We start from the raw sequence: 21922 nt of genomic DNA on the forward strand, positions 1-21922 counted from the left end.
TCCTTCTACAACTTCCTTAGCTTCCCCATCCATTTGACCAGGAGCTAGCTTCAAATTCATCTTGTTGATGTTTGAATTATTGAAAGGGAGAAGAGTGATAGGTGCTTCACTAGGTGGCATGACGACATTATAATGGAAGGTAAGTGCGGTCATCCGATAAGCAAAAGGTATATCACTGTGACTCGGATGAAGTCTAAACTGAATGATCATATAACATATCAAGGAAGGAAGAAAAACAGGAGTACCAGACACTACAAAATGAAGGATACATACCGTAAAAGAAGTTAATTCAACCTTGTTACCTTATCTGGGATACACATTAGTAATAAAAATACGATGAAGCACTCTATATCTGGGCAACATTTGATTGGCCCGGAGTGCATTCCTAGAAACCCATTCTGTATCCATATTATATAACTTACGAGTCAAAAGGCATTTTTCTTACTTAGAAATTCTCTCAGCTAGGACCGTTATAGGAATACCTTCATCATTCACACATACATCCAATTGATCAACAATCATAAATTTATCAATTTTAAATGTGCCTTCTCTAAAGGCTATAATGAAGGTTAGGTCATCTAGAGAGACATCTGTGATGCATGCAAACATGGCGTAATGGACAGGCATGCAGGTCCACCCTATTTCAAAATATTTTCTCATCGTATAGCGACGAGGAGAGGAATAATCTGGAATTGAGTGATATGATTTGCATTAACGGGCCGTTCAACGATGACATTCCATTGACGGAAATCACACACATAATCCGAATCATCACTGAGAGCCCATAGGGTTCTCACCTTAACAAATGATTCACGAGAAGTAAAAGCTCAGGTTTTCTTAGTGCAATGTTCCATTACCACAATGAATCAAGAAAATCTACCAAGGAAGGCTAGGAAATGAAAACTAACAAGATTTTCTCAAAAAAGACCTGATAAACCACTATAATCGATGAAATAAAAACAAGATCCAAGCAAGGTAAGACTCTAGGAATGTAAATCCAAAAGGAAATAAAAAAATGGAGCACTTACTTGCCGGAATCAAAGATGGGTTCGACAAGTCATGGAAGGAACACTTGAGGAAGATGAGAAAAATGGTGAAAAAGTGACTTTTTCAACATAAAAGGGGATTTCGCCTGCGCACCACAACTGGTTGAGTATAGTGCTTGACCGGTCATGCCACGACTGGTCGAGTATGGTGCTCGACCGGTCGTGCAAGAACAAAAAAATGCATAACTTTTTAATTTAAATGCAGAAATGAAATACATAAAAATGTACAAAAATAAAGCAATTTAAACATGATAATCTTAATTATAATTACACATGACAATATCAATCTTTAATTTAGAAAACCAGTTTCTATTTAGAGGCTTAGTAGTCTACAAGTTGATTTTTAGATTGCACATAATTTAATAAAATAATTTTATCTTCAACTAATTCCCGATTATACTGATACCGTATATCCATATGTTTGGTACGAGAATGCTAGATGGGATTCTTAGATATATTTATTGTGCTCGAGTTATCACAATATAAAATCATAGTATCTTGCGTAATACCATAGTCAAGTAACATTCTTTTCGTCCATACAAGTTGAGTGCAAGCATTTCCGTCTGTAATATATTCAGCCTCAAATATGGATAAAGATACAAAACTTTGCTTCTTGCTATGCCAGGAAACCAAACAGTTCCCAACATAAAAACATCCACCGTTAGTGGACTTTCTATCATCTATATTCCCAGCTCAGTCAACATCATAGTACTTGGCTAATTGAATATTAGTATCATGTGGATACCATAAACCTAAATTAACCAAACTTGCGACATATTTGATAATTCTCTTAACAACAATTAGGTGAGAATCCTTAGGTTCTGATTGATATCTATCATGAATACTTACGCTGAATGCTATAGCAGATTGGCTCGCAGTTAAATATAATAAAATTCCAATCATACTGCGATACAACTTAGGATCTACACTTTTACCTGAAGCATCTTTAGAAAGCTCAAGGGTTGTACTCATAGGAGTATCGAAGTTTTTACCATTCTCAAATCCAAACTTCTTAACCAAGTTTAGGGCATACTTGGTTTGAGAAATGAAAATTCCATCTTTAAGTTGTTTCACTTATAGTCCAAGGAGGTAATTCAGTTTTCCTGCTATGCTCATTTCGAACTTGGATTTCATCAATTCTGCAAACTCAGTAGACAGGTTAGAACATGTAGAACCATAGATAAGATCATCAACATATATATGCACTATAAGTAGGTGATCATTGTGTTTCTTTACAAACAATGTCTTATCAACACTCCCCATCACAAAGTCATGACTTAGTAAAAACTTAGTCAATTTCTCATGCCATGCCCTGAGAGCTTGTTTTAAACCATAGAGTGCCTTTTTCAGATGACACACATGATTAGAGTGTTTAAGATCTTCAAACCCTTTAGGTTGTTCAACATACACCTCTTCATGTAAATCACCATTCAAGAACGCACTCTTGACATCTATCTGATAGATTTTAAACTTTTTGAAACAAGCAATGGATAGGAGTAATCTGATAGATTCAAGATGAGCTACCGGGGCAAAGGTTTCATCATAATCAATGCCTTCTATCTAAGTGTACCCTTGTACAACCAATCTTGCCTTGTTTCTTATAATGTTCCATAACTCATCAGATTTAAAGATCTACTTACTTCCTATAATATGTTTATCATTTGGTCTAGGAATTAGATACCATACATCATTTCTTACAAATTGATTTAATTCATATTGCATGGCTACTATTCAGTTTTCATCAGTAAGTTCCTCTTTCACATTGGCTGGCTCAATTTAGGAAGTAAAACACACATAATTACATATGTTCTCTAATTGGTTACGAGTACGAATACTAGTGAGAGGGTTACCTAGTATTTCAGCAATTGGATGGTCTTTCACTTATCATAGTTCAATGTTGTTTTGACTGGATGAGGAGTCAAGTTTATATTTTGAACTAGAGATAAGTGTATTCAGGTGATCATCTATAACCACATTAATGGACTACCAAATAACACTAGTTCTCTTGTTGAGAACTTGATACACTTGACTGTTTAGAGCATACCCTAGGAAAATCTCTTCGTCACTTTTAGTATTAAACTTCCTTAAATTTTCGCGGTCACACAAAATATAACACTTACTTCTAAAAACTCATAAGTATTTGAACGTGGGCTTCTTATTGAACCACAGTTCATATGCGGTTTTATTATTTAATTTTCTAGTATAAACATGGTTTATTATATAACATGCAGTGTTAACATCTTTAGCCCAAAGAATTTTAGGTAACTTCATGCTATGTAACATTACATTAGTCATTTCTTAAAGTGCACGGTTCTTCCTTTCATCAACCCCATTTTGTTAAGGTGTCTTAGGTGCAGAAAACTCATGCGATATTCCGTGATCAGTACAGAACTTCTCAAAATTGCTATTCTGAAACTCCAATCCATGGTCACTTCGAATTTTAGAGACATTTGTTTCTTTTTCAGTTTAGATATGCTTAAGTATCATTTTCACTTCATCGAGAGTTTCAGACTTCTCTCTCATGAAAGTAACCCATGTGAATTTCATAAAATCATCCACAATTACCAAAATATATTTTTTTTCTCTACCTCAACTCTCTGATCTTGTTGGTCCAATAAGATCCATATGGAGGAGTTCGAGGGGTTTAAATGTGGCACAGGAGTTCACTTTCCTGTGACTACTCCTTATTTGTTTCCCGATTTAACATTCACCACAAAATTTGTCCATTTTCTTCAATTTAGGTAAACCTCTTATTAGATTGGTCTTGCTCAGTTTGTATAAATTTTGATAGTTTACATGTCCAAGGCATTTATGCCATAACTCGGTTTCATTGGTTTGAACCATGTAACAAGTAAATTTAGATGAGCTAGAATCACTTATAATATAACAATTCTCAGATGTTCTTTAACCATTTAGTATCACACAACCTTTCTCATTAGATATCTCGCATCCTTGATTAATGAATTTAACTTTATGTTTAGTATCGCAGATTTGAGAAATACTTAAAATATTATTTTTAAAAACCTTTTACAAATAAACATTTTCAAAAGGAGGAAGATTAAAAAGTTGAACTGTACCTTGGCCAGTAATTTTACAGTTGCTTCCATCACCAAATGTGAATGACCCTCACTCATTTCTTTGTAGTTGGTGAACAAACCTCTGTCTCTTGTCATGTGTCTAAAGCAACCACTCAGGTACCACTTTTATTGACCTGAAGCTTTGAAGGTAGTGTGGGCAACCAAACAAGTAACATTAAAAACCGATTTCATAGTCATTTTGGGTTTTGAAACATTGTTGGTTTTTATTATCTTGTAGACATTATCAAATCTGACATTCAAGTTAGATTTTAGAAGCTCCTTAAGTAAGTCTGTAATTTTCTCAGCTAAGGGGTTATAATTTTGATTTCTATGGCTGATATGGTTGGTATTAAATTTGGGAGTTTGAAAATTTGTATAGTTTTTAAAACTATTTTGATTTAAGCCTTTCCCTTTTGAGTTGGAGCACTCTCCTTTAACAAATATAGGAGTTGTATTATTATTTTTAGGAGGTATGAATTTATCATAGCCCAGACCCAATCTATCACCACATTTTTTTAAATGCGGTTAGCAATCTCTCAAGTTTAGGGTCTCCTTGGGCATACTTCTAAGTGTTCTTTAAACTCAAGAGAAAAGAGACTTCAAGTTTTAATTTCTCAGTTTCTGATTTTAAATTTTCAAGTTCAGATGATTTAAAATCCAAGTCATATTTAGATTTTTCAAAACAATCAGAAATATGCGACTTTTCTAAAAGTAGATTTTCAAAATCAGTAAGGGCTATGGTTTCTCGCTCCTATAATTGTCAAATTTTATAGTGCCAAAACATCTTGGAATCTATCTTGTATGGCGCATCAATATATTCAAGACAGTGCAAGAACAATGGTCTTTACTTTAAGATCTTCAAATGCAAGATTATTTGTTCATGTTCAAGTACAACATCAAGTGTGAATTCAAGCTTTCAAGCTTCAAAAGTTCAAGTTTTTCAAGGCTTCGTACAAGTTAAGAAAAAGTTTCTATACTTTGATCCTCAAGCTCAAGCTTCAATATGTCACAAATTCAAGCTTCATAAGTCTCATGTACAAGCTTCTACGAATGACAAGATCTCAACCGTAGTGAACTTCAAAGAACATCTATCAACCAAAGGGAAAGAAGTTTCAATGTTCATACATCATGTATAAGGTATGAATAACCCTAGATTGACCATAGGGTAGGTCATTTTGTACATATAATTTAAATTGAGTACTTTATAAGAGCATTGGTTGTTTCTTGACCAATCTTAGACTATGTTCGACTAGTCCTAGCACTGGCTCGACCAGTTCTAAGTTTGTTACTGATTTTTGGATATTTTTGTTAAAGCCTCGACCAGTCCTGGAGATTGCTTGACTGGTCATATGAACAGTGCTTGACCTGTGCTCGATCAGTCTTGCAGCCTTGACTTGAAGTCTAGCAACTGAAAATGGTTCCACACGACCAGTCGTGGACAGGACTCAACTGGTCGTAGAGGCCACTCAAGTAGTCGAGCAGAGCCTACGACCAGTCATGGAATGACTTTATCCTATTATGCTCAAAATTTTAAAAATCTGTTGGTCCTACGACTAGTCATGCTGACCCCAGGACCAGTCGAGAGTGCGATTTCTGCAACTATAAATATAGCATGAATTTTAAAGTTTTATATTTAATTCAAGCTAAATCAATACGCCACTCTGAAAGATAAGTTAGTGATATTCTTAATCTATTTAGTGCTCATTTTATATTCTCTTTAATTATCTTTTTTATATTTCATTTTATATTCTGCATTCCAATTATATTTGAAAGAGGCAGTGAAGTGTTCCCATTTCTTGGAATCAAAATCAAATCAAGCTAGCCCAAGGTGCTTTAAATCTAAAATCTATCTAGACCTTAGAACCATTTCATAAGTGAGTGTGGACATTGAACTTCTATGTTGAACTTTTACTCTGATTTGGTTCTTTTGGGCTACCTTTAAAGGAGAATATCCAGGTATTTTATATTATTTTAAATTTCTATCATTTGGTTTCATTCAGATTGTGCCAAAAAATCTCTTTATTTTATTTTGTCTGAGGTGATCCAGAAAACTCAGAGTGTGGGATTTTTTGAATTGTATAAGCCCACTTGAAAGACACAATTGTGAGGGTTTTATGTAAACCTTGAAAAACCTATTTTCATAGTGAACGCTAATATCCATTATGTGAGGATATTAGGAGTGGAGTAGTTGTGTGGCTGTTTTTCTAAACAGTTAGTGTACACGCATGCAAACCACTATAATTTCTGGTCTTGTGGATTGATTGTTTATTTCTTTTTGTGCATGTTTATAATTTTTCTTTTTACATTTGTGGAGAATGTTGTAATTTCTTTTATACAAGTGTGGGAATGTTGTAATTGCTTAGATTTCTTTCCTTTCTATTTATTTCTTTATTCCTCTGTATTAGTTTGAGTTTTTGATACATAGACCTTTCTAGGAATCAGGTTGTCCTACCATAAACCTTTGGTTTTTGGTGTAAGGTTGTCCTTAGAACAACATCTATATCAATCTCTCAATACTTGTATATTTGAGGCTGTATTTAATTTCAGCATTGTGAGATTGTTTATTGTTATCAGTATTTATATTTGTTTAAATTTCGTTGTTATTTTTTAATTTGGCATAGTCTTATTCACCCCCCCCCCCCCCCCTCTAAGACTTAATAGCTCAGCCTTTTCAAGTGGTATCAAAGCCAAATAGCTCTTTTTTAATTGTTATTAATTTTGGATTAATTTTTTGAGTTAATCGATCTGAGCTTTGTAAGATGTCATATTTTGATAGCCTTTCAGTCACTAGGCCTCCATCATTTGATGGCTCCAACTATGCCTATTGGAAAGCCAGACTGAAGATTTTCTTAAAATCCATGGATGAGAGCGTGTGGCAAGCAACAGTGACTGAATGGACCCTTCCTACCACTAAAGTAATTGGTATCGATGTATCCAAATCTATGAAAGTCACACCTTATTTTTCTTAGACCACTCTTTAGAAAAATAAGAGTAGTGCCAATGCAAAGGCTAAATGCCATAACTTGCACACTATCACCAGATGAATTCAAAAGAATTATATCCTGTGATACTGCAAAGCAAGCCTGGGATATTTTAGAAATGACACACAAGGGAATAACAATCGTCAAGAAATCTAAAGTCCAAATCCTCACAACTAAATTTGAGGAGACATATGGAAGAAAATGAAACCTTCATGGACTTCTATACAAGATTGAATGACATTGTGAACTCAATGTGGTCTTGGTGATAAAATCCCAGAAAGTAAAGTTTGTGCAAAGATACTACGCTCACTACCTGAACGGTTCAATTCAAAGGTGGGGCGATCCAGGAACTTCATGATACGGATAATATGAGGGTAGAAGAATTAGTTGGTTCCTTACAAACCTTTGAGTTAACTTTTAAAGCTCATAAAGGTAAATCTATCACCCTTCAATCTTCTAAATGTATTTCTTAAGAAAATAGTAGTAATTCTAATTTAGAAAATTCTGAATATGATATGGCCCTTTTAGCTAAAATTTTTTATTAGATTTTCAAAAATAAAAAGAGAGTTGATTTTCAAAAACCTAATGAAAAGAAAAAATATAAATCTAAACCTTAGAAATCTTTAAAAGATAGTAAATGTTATAACTGCCATGAATATGGGCATTTAGCGAACAAGTGTCCTAAAAAGGACAAACCTAAAAAGGAAAGGTATGTTGGTTACTTAGGATGAATATTCTGGCTCTGAAGCCTCTTTCGAATGAAAAGATTCTTAAACCGAGTAGGGTAATGAAGTCAAAGCCCTTATGACTCTAGCAAAGTTCACCTTTTCACATTATGATGATTTAACTAGTGAAGAAAATCTGAATAGTGATCATGAAAATGAAGAAGATCTTCAAGATGCTTATAATGCCCTTTATAAGGAGAGTTGTAAAATTGCGATAAAACTAAAACTTTACAAAGAAAAGTTTTTGAAACTTAAAGAAAATTTTGATACTATTGTTTTAAAAAAATATCACATTTCAGATTGTTTTGAAAAAACTAAGTGAGACTTAGAATTCAAAAACTCCCAATTTGAAAATCTAAAATTTGAAAATGAAAAACTAAAACTTGAAGTCTCTTCACTTTTGAGTTTAAAAGACACATGGAAGTATGCCTAAGGTGATCCTAAGTTAGAAAAACTATTATCCAGATCTAGAAAATGTGGTGATCGATCTGGATTGGGCTACGACAAAAGTATTCCTCCCAAACATAAGAATACTCCTCCTAAGATTGTGAAAGGAGAGTCTTCAAACTTAAAAGAGAAAAGCCTAAATAAAAATTATCCTAAAAATGCTAAAACTTTTCAATCCTTAAAACCTAAAAGCAACCATATCAACTATAAAAATCAGAATCGTAATCCTTTAGCTGAGAAAATTATTGATTTACTTAAGGAGCTGTTAAAATCTAACTCAGTGGGTCGGTCTTATAACAACTACAAAAGTAAGAAGACCAACTATACTCATAAACCCATGATTATAATGAAATGGGTTCCTATAGTTACTTGCTTGGTTGCCCACACCACTTTCAAAGCTTCGAGCCATTCAAAGTGGTACCTAGGCAGTGGTGGCTCCAGACATATGATAGGCGATAAGGGTTTGTTTACCAATCTTAAAGATATGACTGATGTTTTAGTCACATTCAGTGATGGTAGCAACTATAGGATTGTTGGCTAAGGTATGGTTTAACTTTTTAACCTTCCTTTATTTGATAATGTTTTACATGTAGAATGGTTAAAACAAAACTTATTAAGCATTTCTCAAATATACGATAATAATCATAACATAAAATTTACTAACCTAGGGTGTGAAATTTTAAATAAAGATGGTTTTGTAACATTAATTAGTCATAGAACTTCTGAAAACTGCTACATTGTAAGTGATTCTAGCTCATTTAATCTATCGTGTTACATGGTCCATACCGATGAGACTGAGTTATGACATAAATGCCTCGGACATGTACACTACCACAACTTGTATAGATTAAGCAAAAGAGAGGTAGTAAGAGGCTTACCCAAAATACAAAAAATAGATAAAATATGTGGTGAGTGCTAGATTAGCAAGTAAACTAGGAGTTCTTGCAAAAACGTGGACTCCAATGCCATATCTAAACTACTCGAACTCCTCCATATGGATCTTATTAGACCAACTAGAACGGAGAGTCTAGGTGGCAAAAAGTACATACTGGTAATTGTTGATGACTTTACCCGATATACTTGGGTAGTCTTCTTAAGAGACAAATCAAAAACTCTCGATGAAGTAAAAAGGGTACTTAGACGTATCTAAACTGAAAAAGAGTCTCAAGTTTGTAAGATCCGTAGTGATCATGGATCAGAATTTGAGAATAGCGGTTTTGAAAAGTTTTGCAGTGACCAGGGGATATCACATGAATTCTCTGTACCCAAAACACTATTACAAAATGGTATAGTAGAAAGGAAAAATAGAGTGCTTCAAGAAATGACAAATGTAATGTTAAACATTATGAAGCTCCATAAAAATCTATGGGCCGAAGCTGTAAATACTGCGTGTTATATAATTAACCGTGTTTATACTAGAAAATCAAATAGTAAAACGGCTTATGAAATGTGGTTTGATAAGAAGCCTGCTGTCAACTACTTTCGAGTTTTTGGCAACAAGTGCTACATTTTACATAACCAGGAAAATCTAGGTAAGTTTGACACTAAAAGTAATGAAGGGGTATTTTGAGGATATGCTCTAAATAGTCAAGCATATAGGGTTCTTAATAAGCGGACCAGTGTTATTCAAGAGTCTATTAATGTGGTTATTGACAATCACTTGAATACACTTATTTCAAGTTCAGAAAATGATGAAGTACTTCTAATTGATAAACCAGATACTTCATCAAGTTAAAATAACTCTGAACTGAGGACTATTAAAGATCATCCAACTAATCAGATTCTTGAAAACCCTCTCACTAGTGTGTGCACTCGTAGACAAATAGAAGATATGTGTAATTACGTGTGCTTTACATCTCAGATAGAACCGACTAATGTAAAAGAAGCTCTTACTGACAAAAACTGGATAGTTGCAATACAAGAAGAGCTTAATCAATTTGTTAGAAATGATGTTTGGTATTTAGTTCCAAGACCTAAAGATAAACACATTATTGGAACTAAATGGATTTTTTAAAACAAGTCTGATAAACTTGGTAATATCATTAGAAACAAGGCTAGACTGGTTGTACAAGGGTGCACTCAAATTGAAGGCATCGATTATGATGAAACCTTTGCCCCAGTAGCTTGTCTTGAATTAATCAGACTATTTATATCCATTTCTTACTTTAGAAAGTTCAAAATATACCTAATGGATGTAAAGAGTGCTTTCTTAAATGGCGATTTGCATGAAGAAGTGCATGTTGAACAACCAACGGGTTTTGAAGACCCTAAGAATGCTGATCATGTCTATCGCCTAAAAAAGGCTCTCTACGGTTTGAAACAAGCTCCTAGGGCATGGTATGAAAAGTTGACTATGTTTTTGCTAAGTCGTAAGTTTCTAATTTGAAGTGTTGATAAGACTATTTGTTAAGAAACATAATGATCACATTTTAATAGTACAAATTTATGCTGATGATATAATTTATGGATGTACCTGTGCTAACGTGGCTGTTGAGTTTGCAGATCGTATGAAATATAAGTTCGAAATGAGCTTGGTTAGAGAATTGAATTATTTCCCAGGGTTGTAAGTTAAACAGCAACCTGATGGTTTCTTTATTTCTCAAACCAAATATGCTCTGAAATTAGTTAAAAAGTTTGGATTTGAGAATGGAAAAATTTTTGATACTCCTATGAGTACTACTTTGAAACTATCAAAGGACTCTATAGGTAAGAGTGTGGATCCTAAACTATATCAAAGTATGATTGAAAGTTTGCTTTATTTATCTGCATGTAGACCTGATATTGCATTTAACGTAGGAATTTGCGCTAGATATCAATCTGACCCAAAAGAGTCGCATTTAACTGTTATAAAGCGAATTAGGCGATATGTCGCAAGCTCTACTAATCTGGGTCTTTGATATACACATGATACTAGTGTTCAATTAGCTGGTTACACTGATACTGATTGGGCTGGTAACATTGATGATAGAAAATCAACCGATGGTGGTTATTTCTATGTTAGGAACTATTTAGTTTCTTGGCAAAGTAAGAAACAAAGTTTCATATTGCTTTTAACTGCTGAAGCTGAATACATTGTGGCAGGGAATGCATGTACTCAACTTATATGGATGAAAAGAATGTTAAGCGATTATGGAATTGCACAGGACTCTATGATTTTATATGGTGATAATTCCAGTGCAATTAATATATCTAAAAATCCAATCCAACATTCATGAACCAAGCACATTGACATTAGATATCAGTACATTCGTGAATTAGTGAAAGAAAAGACAATTTCTTTGAAATACATACCAACCAAGACTCAACTTGTAAACATATTCACAAAATCGCTTGACAAAAGCAGGTTTTCTAAGTTTAAATTTGATCTTGGTATGTGCAATTTGAATTAATTATTCATGCATTTCTATATCATAGTGTATATATATTTGTTATTTTATATGTTTAAAATCTTAAAATTCATGAAAATTGCTCATTTTCGGTTGTGCACGACCGATCAAGCATATACTTGATCAGTTATGGATCGCAGGTTTGGCCTTTATTTGGGGAAAAATTTCCTTTTCTTCAATTTGTGCTTCTTCTCTAATGGGTCTTAGGTCGACCGGTCTAACCCATCTCCTAGTTCTTCAAGGTTAGTGCTTTATTTCTATTTTTCTTATAGATTCAAGTTCATATCACTCATTTTCATCTTGGTATGATTTATTTCTTGTTTCATTGAGGTTTTTGGGGTTTCTTCTCCAAAATCTTATCTTGAGAAAACCCACTCTACTTCTCTTTATAACCACTTAGGTCCTTGATTTTCTAGTTGCAAATGGAAGGTAGAGGTAAAAAGAAAAGTTCTTGTGGTCTTTCATCTTTTAGATCGCCACCTATCATAGTACGCCACCTTCGGTCACCCGAAGATGATCCCTCCTATGTGCAGGATATACGGTTGCGCAATGTTATAGTTGAACGACCTATTCATGTTGAACATCTTGCTCCGTTTGAAATCTTTCCACCTCTCCAATCTATATAATGGGATAACATTCTATATTGGGGTGAGCGAGCATACCGGTCCATTTCGCAAGCTATATATGCATGTATTTATGATTTTTCAACTGAAAATTTAACATTTATTATTGCTACTAGAGAAGGTCCAGTTGAAATAAACCGACATTTAATCTCTGGTCTAATGTACATACTTGTTTATGATGAAGGTATTCCTATTAGCACTTTAGTTGCTAAACCATCTAAATTAGAAAAATGAATGCTTACTAGAGAATTGTGTAATATAGATGCGTAATAGAGTACTAATGGAAATGCGCTTGCTTCAAAGTATTTGTTACCTAGATACAAAGTTCTTCATAAGATATTCATTTCTAATGTTTATCCTCATTCTGGTAACAAAACTGAACTCACAACGTTCATGGTTCACATTCTTCATGCCACTATTTCTAGAACCAATGTATGTCTTCCTTCTTTAATCTGTCACTGCATCATTCAATTCCATCTCCATCCTGGATACAGTGATATCCCTTTTGCTTATCTGATGGTTGTGTTAGCCACCCATTTATTAGTGGATATGCCTATTGGAGAGGCTCTCATTCAACATCTAATCTTCAATAACTCCAATATAAATAAAATGAATCTGAGGTTGGCCACTAGCCAAGTTAATGTGGGTGTTGGAGGAGCTGCTGAAGTGAATGAAAAAAGAAGGTGATTTACCTCCATATGACATTCACATGGACGATATTTTTGATGAGATCGAATCTGACTCAGCAGATGATCTTAACTATCAACCGTCTGACTTTGATGCGCGATTGCGCTCTCTTGAGGAGAAGGTAGAGAATATGAATGTGTCCCATGATTTGCAGTTCAAATATATGCACAAGTATCTTAGGCGCCTTAACAAGGGACTTTATAAACTTGATCCTACCATACTCGCTCCTTCTTCGGGATCTGATTGGTGTTTTCTCATGTGGTTTGTAATAACTCTTATGATACATAGCTTCCTTTCGGTTTGTGGGATTGAATTTGGTTGAATTATGTTGATGTTGGTTGATTGTTCTTGCACATTACTTGCTTATGAATTTAATATCTTGAGCATCTTGATCCATTATTCCTCATTGCTCGTCTTATTCTTCCTTGTTTATCTATGTCCTATTTCATGTATTGGTTTCTTCCTCTGTCATATTGTGATAAAAATGGAGAGAATTTTATCATGCTTGATATATGGTGTTTGTGATATATGGCATGTGGATTGTCAATATGTAGCCTTCTTTGTGTAAGGGGGAGGAGTAAGTAAAGGGGAGTAGTATTGTTGGAGGCATTGATGGGAATTAATTAATGTGACCTGTTTATAACTGGTGCATGATTCTTTAACCATATTGTCACTGGTTTCTTTTGATATCTGGTGCATGATTCTTTGTATGTATAATTCTTATGTTATTATGAAGAGTGTTTTGTCACAATTTTGACAAAGGGGGAGATTGTAAGTGCTATGGTTTCTAGCTCTTATAATTGTCAAATTTTGTAGTGCTAAAACATCTTGGAATCTGTGTCTTGTGTAGCGCATCAATATATTCATGACAGTACAAGGACAATGGTCTTTACTTCAAGATCTTCAAATGCAAGATTACCTGTTCATGTTCAAGTACAACATCAAGTGTGAATCCAACTTTCAAGCTTTAAAAGTTCATGTTTTTCAAGGCTTCGTACAAGTTAAGAAAAAGTTTCTATACTTTAATCCTCAAGCTCAAGCTTTAATATGTCACAAATTTAAGCTTCAGAAGTCTCGAGTTTAAGCTTCTACGAATGACAAGATCTCAAGCATAGTGAACTTCAAAGAACATCTATCAACCAAAGGAAAAGAAGTTTCAATGTTCATACATCGTGTATAAGGTATGAATGACCCTACATTGACCATAGGGTAGGTCATTTTGTATACATAATTTAAATTGAGTCACTTTATAAGTGCATTGGATATTTCTCGACTAGTCTTAGACTATGTTCAACTAGTCCTAGCATTGGCTCGACCAGTCCAAAAATTCCTCGACCAGTCCTAAGTTTATTACTGATTTTTAGAAATTTTTGTTAAAGCTTTGACCAGTCTGGGAGACTGCTCGACCGGTCATATGAACAGTGCTCGACCTATGCTTGACCAGTCCTGCAGTCTCGACTCAAAGTCTAACAACTAAAAATGGTTCCACATGACCAGTCGTGGACAAGATTCAACTGGTCGTGGAGGCCAATCGACCGGTCGAGCAGAGCCTATGACTAGTTGTGGAACGACTTTATCCTATCGCGTTCAAACTTTCAAGAATCTGTTGGTCCTACAACCAGTCGTGCCGACGTCGGTACCAGTCGAGAGTTCGATTTCTGCAACTATAAATAGAGTACGAATTTTAGAGTTTTATATTCAATTCAAGGTAAATCAATATACCGCTCTGAAAGATAAGTTAGTGATATTCTTAAGCTATTTAATGCTCATTTTATATTCTCTTTAATTAACTTCCTTTGTATTTGATTTTATATTCTTCATTCCAATTATATTTAAAAGAGGGATTAAAGTATTCCCATTTCTTAGAATCAAAATCAAATCAAGCTAGCTCAAGGTGCTTTAAATCTAAAATCTATCTAGAACTTAGAACCATTTCATAAATGAGTGTGGACATTGAACTTCTACATTGAACTTCTACTCCGTTTTGGTTCTTCTAGGCTGCATTTAAAGGAGAATATCTAAGTATTTTACATTATTGTAAATTTTTATCTTTTGGTTTCATTAAGATTATGCCAGAAAAATCTCTCTGTTTTGGTTTGTCTAAGGTGATCCAAAAAACTCAGAGTGTGAGGTTTTTTTAATTGTGTAAGCCCACTTGAAAGACACAATTGTGAGGGTTTTAGGTGAACCTTGAAAAACCTATTTTTATAGTGAATGCTAATATCCACTATGTGAGGATATTAGGAGTGGAGTAGTTGTGTGACTGTTTTTCTAACCAGTTGGCATACACACAAGCGAACCACTATAATTTCTAGTCTTGTGGATTGATTGTTTATTTCTTTTTGTACTTGTTTGCAATTTTTCTTTTTGCATTTGTGGAGAATGTTGTAATTTCTTTTATGCAAGTGTGGGAATGTTGTAATTGCTTAGATTTCTTTTCTTTCTATTTATTTCTTTATTCTTCTGTATCAGTTTGAGTTTTTGATACACAGACCTTTCTAGGAATCAGGTTGTCTTACCATAAACCTGTAGTTTTTGGTGTAAGGTTATCCTTAGAACAACATCTGTATCAATCTCTTAATACTCGTACATTTGAGTTTGTATTTAATTTCAGCACTATGTGATTGTTTATTGCTATAAGTATTTATATTTGTTTAAATTCCACTGTTAATTTTTAATTTGGCTTTGTCCTTTTCAGCCCCCCCCCCCCCCCCCCCCCCTCTCTAGGACTTAATTGCTCAGCCTTTTCAAAATCCTCTTTTAATTTTAAAAGTTTCTCTTTTTGTAATTTAATCTTAACAGTTATCTTATAACTTTCCCTGTATAGGACATTATAGGCATCTTGTAAATCTTCATCAATTTCAGCGTCACTCAGATTTTCATCATGAGTTGAATCACAACTATCTGTGGAAGTGACTTTAGCTAGAGTCATTAAGGCCTTGACTTCATTTGTAGATTCAGGTTCTGAATCATCTTACTCAGAAGAAGTTTCAGAGTTAGACGATTCATCCCATGTGGCCAACATGCCTTTTCTCTTTGGCTTGTCCCTTTTTGAACACTTATTTGTCAAATGCCCATATTCTTGGCAGTTGAAACATTAGCTATCTTTTAGAGATTTTCAAGTTTTAGATTTACTCTTTCTATAAAAATTTTCAGAGGGTTTTTGAAAATCAACTTTCCTTTTACTCTTAAAAATTTTATAAAACTTTTTCGCTAATAAAGCCATATCATCCTCTGAATTTATACAATTAGAAATATTATTATCTTGAGAAATATGTTTCGAAGATTTAAGGGTTATAGTCTTACGTTTTGGAGCCTTAAAATTCAACTCCTAGGTTTGAAGTGAACCAACAAGTTCTTTTACCCTCATATTATTGGTATCTAGAAGTTCCTAAATGGCAGTGACCTTAGAATTGAATCTCTCAGGAAGTGATCGCAGTATTTTTGCACAAAATTTGCTTTCTGGGATGCTATCTCCAATACCCCACATTGAGTTGACTATGTCATTCAATTTCGTATAGAAATCCATGAATGTTTCATTTTCTTCCATATGAATTTCCTCAAACTTAGTTGTGAGGATTTGTACTTTTGACCTTTTGACAATAGTAGTTCCCTCGTGTGTCATTTCTAAGACATTCCATGCTTGTTTTGTAGTATCACAAGATATAATTCTTTTGAACTCATCTGGTGATAGTGCACAAGTGATTTCATTTAAAGCTTTGGCATTTGCACTGCTTTCATTTTTCTAAAGAGTAGTCCATGAAAAATAAGGTGATTCTTTTAAGGACTTAGTTCCATCAGTGCCTAGGACTTCAACCATAGGTGGGTACCACCTAGTCATTGTTGCTTGCCACACACTTCATCCATGGATTTTAGAAAAATCCTCATTTTGGCTTTCCAATAGGAATAGTTGGAGTCATTAAAAGGTGGTGGCTTAGAAACAAATAGGCTATCAAAATTTGACATATTAAGAGCTTAAGATCGCTTAACTCAAGAAATGAATCCAATGGAATGAGCTATTAGGCTCTGATACCACTTGAAAAGGGCGAGCTCTAAGTCTTAGAGGGGGGGAGGGGGGGGGGGGTGAATAGGACTATGCAAAATAAAAATATATGCAGAAAGTAAAGGCAGATAACACAAATAAATAATAAGATAGCACAAGCAAATTACAACCTCAAATGCACTAGTCTTGAGAGGTTAATACAAACTTGGTTCTAAGGACAACCTAACACCAAAAACCAAAGGCTTATAGCAGGACAACCTTACTAGAAAGCTTGTAAGTATCAAAAACTCAAACCAATAAAAAGGCAAAGGAAATAAAGTACGTTATTACAACATTCACCATAAGTGCATAAAGTAAATTACAACATTCGCCACAACACATGTACCATCATCATCATCCAAACTCTAAAAATTATAGTGGTTCGTGTGTGTACGCCAACTATCCGTAAACCGCCACACAACTACTCTACTCCCAATATCCACACCCATGGGATACTGGCATTCACTATGAAATAAGGTTTTCCAAGGTTCACCTTAAAACCTTCACAATTTTGTTTTTCAAATGGGCTTACACAATTACAAAAACCTCACTCTGAGATTTTCCTGGCAGATCTCATACAAAACTAAAAGATGAGATTTTCCCAGCTAAACCTCACAAATCAACAATATAGAAAATTGAAATGATATTTATCTAGCCCGTTAGAACTGATTCCTTGTAGATGTAGATGTTCAATGTTCAATCTCACAAGTGGAAGGGTTCTGGGTCTAGATGAATTTTAAATTAAATCAACCTAAGACTAGCTTGAATTTGATTTTAAATCTTAAAGGGTACAACAGAGTTCCCTTTTATAAAATAAATTTAAATAAGGAGATCAATAAAATCAAATAAAAAAGCTATAAAAGAATCTAAAATTACTAAACAATAGTTTCACAATAGTGGGGATTTATCTCTCAGAGTGATGGCTTGATTTGGAATAGAATGAGTTGAAATCTCTGAGAAATGTCCTCAATTTATAGGCTAAAAATTGGGTTTCTTGACTGGTCTAAGATTCAGCTCGACTAGTCAAGACAAAAACAAATTTCAAATTTTTTGGCGCAATTAGAAAAAAAAAAACAGTTTCTTGACTGGTCGAGCAATGCCCTCGACTGGTCGAGTGAATAAAAATCGTGTTGCTAGAGTTTGAGTTAAGCCCTGCTTGACTAGTCAAGCAATGCTCTCAACTGGTCGAGTGAATAAAAATTGTGTTGCTTGAGTTCGAGTCGAGCCCTGCTCGACTGGTCGAACTAGTGTCCACAACCGGTCGAACAGGATGCTCGACTGGTCAAACCTTCACCAGAAATTCCTGAAATTCCTCAACAATTCTTGGACTAGTCGAGAAAATCCCTGCACTGGTCAAGCCAGTGCTGGACTAGTCAAGAAAAAGCCTATAAAATTATATGATGACCCAAATTAAGCATGTAATCAATATGACCTAACCTATGGTCAATCTACGGTCATTCATACCTTATAGGTGAATATCGAACATTGAAACATCATTCACTTCGGCTGATAGTTTATCTTGAAGTACAAGCTTGTCCTTGTATATTTGAACATGAGCTTGAGCTTATGTCCTGATGACTTGAGCTTGAGTCCTTGTGACTTGAGCTTGAGTTTGAGTACTTGAATTCCAACTTGAGGTATGAGTATATGAACTTCAACTTGAGTAGATTTCTTGAGCTTAAGTTCTTGAGGGATGCACACTACCTTGAAGTTGACTACTCTCTATACGTTGATGTAGACAGCTTGATAGACAAATTCAAATGAAGGTGCACTTTCCATCTATCAAAATGAGTCAATGATTCAAGAGTGGTTTGGCACACCAAAATTTGACAAAACATAGTGCATTTATAATACAACACTTACATAAATTCCATCAACCTTATCCAATCTATGCAATGAAAAGGCATAATAAGTCAATGTTATATACTGAGGAAGCAATGTAGATAGACTATGCAATGCAAAGACATAGTAAGCCAAATGTCATATTTAGGCCATGCAATGCAGAATCATAGTAAACTAAATGTCATATGTTGAAGGTGCAATCCAATATGCAAATGTAAAGGAAATGACAAAGCTGGAGTGTATAGTCGGGAGGATAGTATATGGTATCACAAGTTGTGGGGTTCATCACAAGGGTCTTCTATCCAAACCAGTCTCATACTTAAATTTGGATAACTAAACTCAATGTGGTAAACTCCTGATCTCAAGTTGGCCGCGTGCCGCAACCGAAATCTTGGCCATTGTGAAGGTACACATAATGTTTTGGTTGCGCACCACTAGCCCAAGTGGATAGTGAATGAATGAATGAGTTAAATGCTGAGTATGCAACTTCTACTTAGTAAGTCCATAGATCAGTACCATATATCTCTGGAATCATCACCATGGTCTAGTACACTTTACGCTACCCTATCTGAGCACACAACTGGGTAAGTGAAAGAGACCTCATTATCCGTCTGCAAATATTGGGCCGGCTCATAGATAGTGGACCCATTCCTCAAGCTGGTCAGACTCATCCTAACATTGTCCCCTCCCCTCGAGCGGGTAAGGCCACACCCCCTTCCAACCGACCACAATAGTGTGAGACACGTCCTACTGGTATTCGACACTCGAGTGCTCATGTATGCACTTAGTCTAGACGTTAGAGCATTCCCTGCCCACGAGGGTTTAGGGATTTTCACCTACGGACATCCAACGTACCCAAATGCTATAACCAAATATTTACGGTGTCCCATTTGGTCTTTCACGATATACCTGTAGTGGCCACAACCTTGATGTCGCTAGGGAGCACATATGACATAAACCACAAGATGCATGAGCAATACTATCCAATCTTGTATCAAACTCATGCATACCGCGCACTCATGTGGGGCAACTCCGTCTCATAGGGAGCCTCATAATCAATCAATACAATGAAATATGCTACTCCTCACAACAAGCATATATATGATGCACATGGGGCATGTATCATGATGTAATGAAGTATACTAGCCTAATTATCAGATAAGGCAAATAACAGTAGCCATAAATATCACATCCCAAGAGTGTAAACTAAACGACATGCTCCGAGCATCAAACCTGTGCATACAACGTGCTTAGGTGGGGTAACGCTGTCTCTCATGGAGTCCCATAAACAATCAGTCAAATGGCACACGTTATGATCAATCACTCAAAACAAGTATATAATGACGCGTATGGGCATGTATCATGTTGTTATGCTAGCATATACTCAATGTGTCCTACTAGCTTAAGCAATCTAGCATGATTAACAGATATAACATTAATCGGCTTAATACATGATGGGGTCCATAAAAGGACGACATATCTAACACAAACATCAAGGTAGGCCTATATTGTGAATATACCCAACCTGATATCACATATTCTTCTATCTATATCAAGGGGGAATGATGATGATGTACAAATGTCAAGGATGAGCCTCACACTTGTCTTAAGAGGGTAAATGGATGGTATGGTTGATACACATAGAACATGAAGTCCTCGAAATCGATTCAAAGGTAGGGCACATCACACGGGGTGAGTCAAGCGAGTATACAACAAGTGGGCTTCCACACTCTCTTAATCATGTAACAACTAGGCTTTCTTATGGGGGGCCCGTCATGAATACAAGGCGGGCCTCAGTAGGGTCCATTCATCTAGGACTATGTGTTCTTGCAAATGGGTCAGGTGTTTCACTCACATCTAAGTGGGCCTTGGGTTTGGTCACTGAGTTTGGTCAAACACGTGTATCCAGGTGGACCACATTTCCTCTGGAAGGCCCAACATGACCACAGGATGGGTCCCAAGATTTGAGTAGTCCTACAGGGTATGGTTGAAAGCATTATTATCAATGGGGTCCAACGGTTTGGGTTGGCCCAACAAGGTAAGGTGGGAATTACTACATCAATGTAGGCCAAGCGGTTTGGGGTTTACCCACTAAGGTGAGAGGGGGATGGGCCCAACAATTATAGGGGCCCAATGATTTGGGATAGGCCAACAAGGGAAGGATGGTGATGGGCTTAACAATGATTACAATGTGGACATTTAACTATCATTGCTCCCAAGGTAATGGGCATAACAACGGGCCCTAGTGAAGTTTACAATGTAGACATTTAACCACTATTTCTCCCAAGGTGTGACCCACTTTTAACCTATCCTATAATGGGAGGGTCCATGGTCCTTATACTAGCTACAAAATGGATGGGCATCATAAACATTATCACATACATCATGGTGGACTCACACATCACAATTGGGCCTCACATATACAATGCAATGGGCCATACATCACATTGGGCCTCACACAAGGGCCTCATATACACCACAAGGGCCTCATCATATGGGCCTCATGCACATCACAAAGGCCTCATCACATGGGCCTCATATACATCACAATGGCCTCATCACATGGGCCTCATCATAAGAGCCTCATATACGTCACAATGGCCTCATCACGCGGGCCTAATGTACATCACAATGGGGCTCATTACAAGGGCCTTATATACATCACGATGGACCTCATCACATGGGACTTATATGCATCACAATGGACCTCATCACATGGGCCTCATGAAATAGCCCGTGGCCCTTACAATAACTAGAAAACAAATGGGCAGCATGCCTATTATCTCATTCATCATGGTGGGCCTCTTGGGTCAACCCATAAACCTCATTCATCATGGTGGGCCTCATGGGGCAACCCATATACTCTATAAAATGGCTGGGCAAGGTGTATAACACATATAACATAGTGAGCTTACAAAACATCCCACAAAGTCCAGCACAATAGATGGGCAGCTCATGCATAAAAATGGGCTCTAAGGCTGCACGTCCAAAAGTCTGGCCAACATGGTTCTACTTTAATCAAAAGAAGGATGGGCCTTGTAAGGCATTAAAGGGGCCCATAATCTT

The sequence above is a fragment of the Magnolia sinica genome, chromosome 2, assembly GCF_029962835.1.
Source record: "Magnolia sinica isolate HGM2019 chromosome 2, MsV1, whole genome shotgun sequence".
NCBI lineage: Eukaryota > Viridiplantae > Streptophyta > Magnoliopsida > Magnoliales > Magnoliaceae > Magnolia > Magnolia sinica.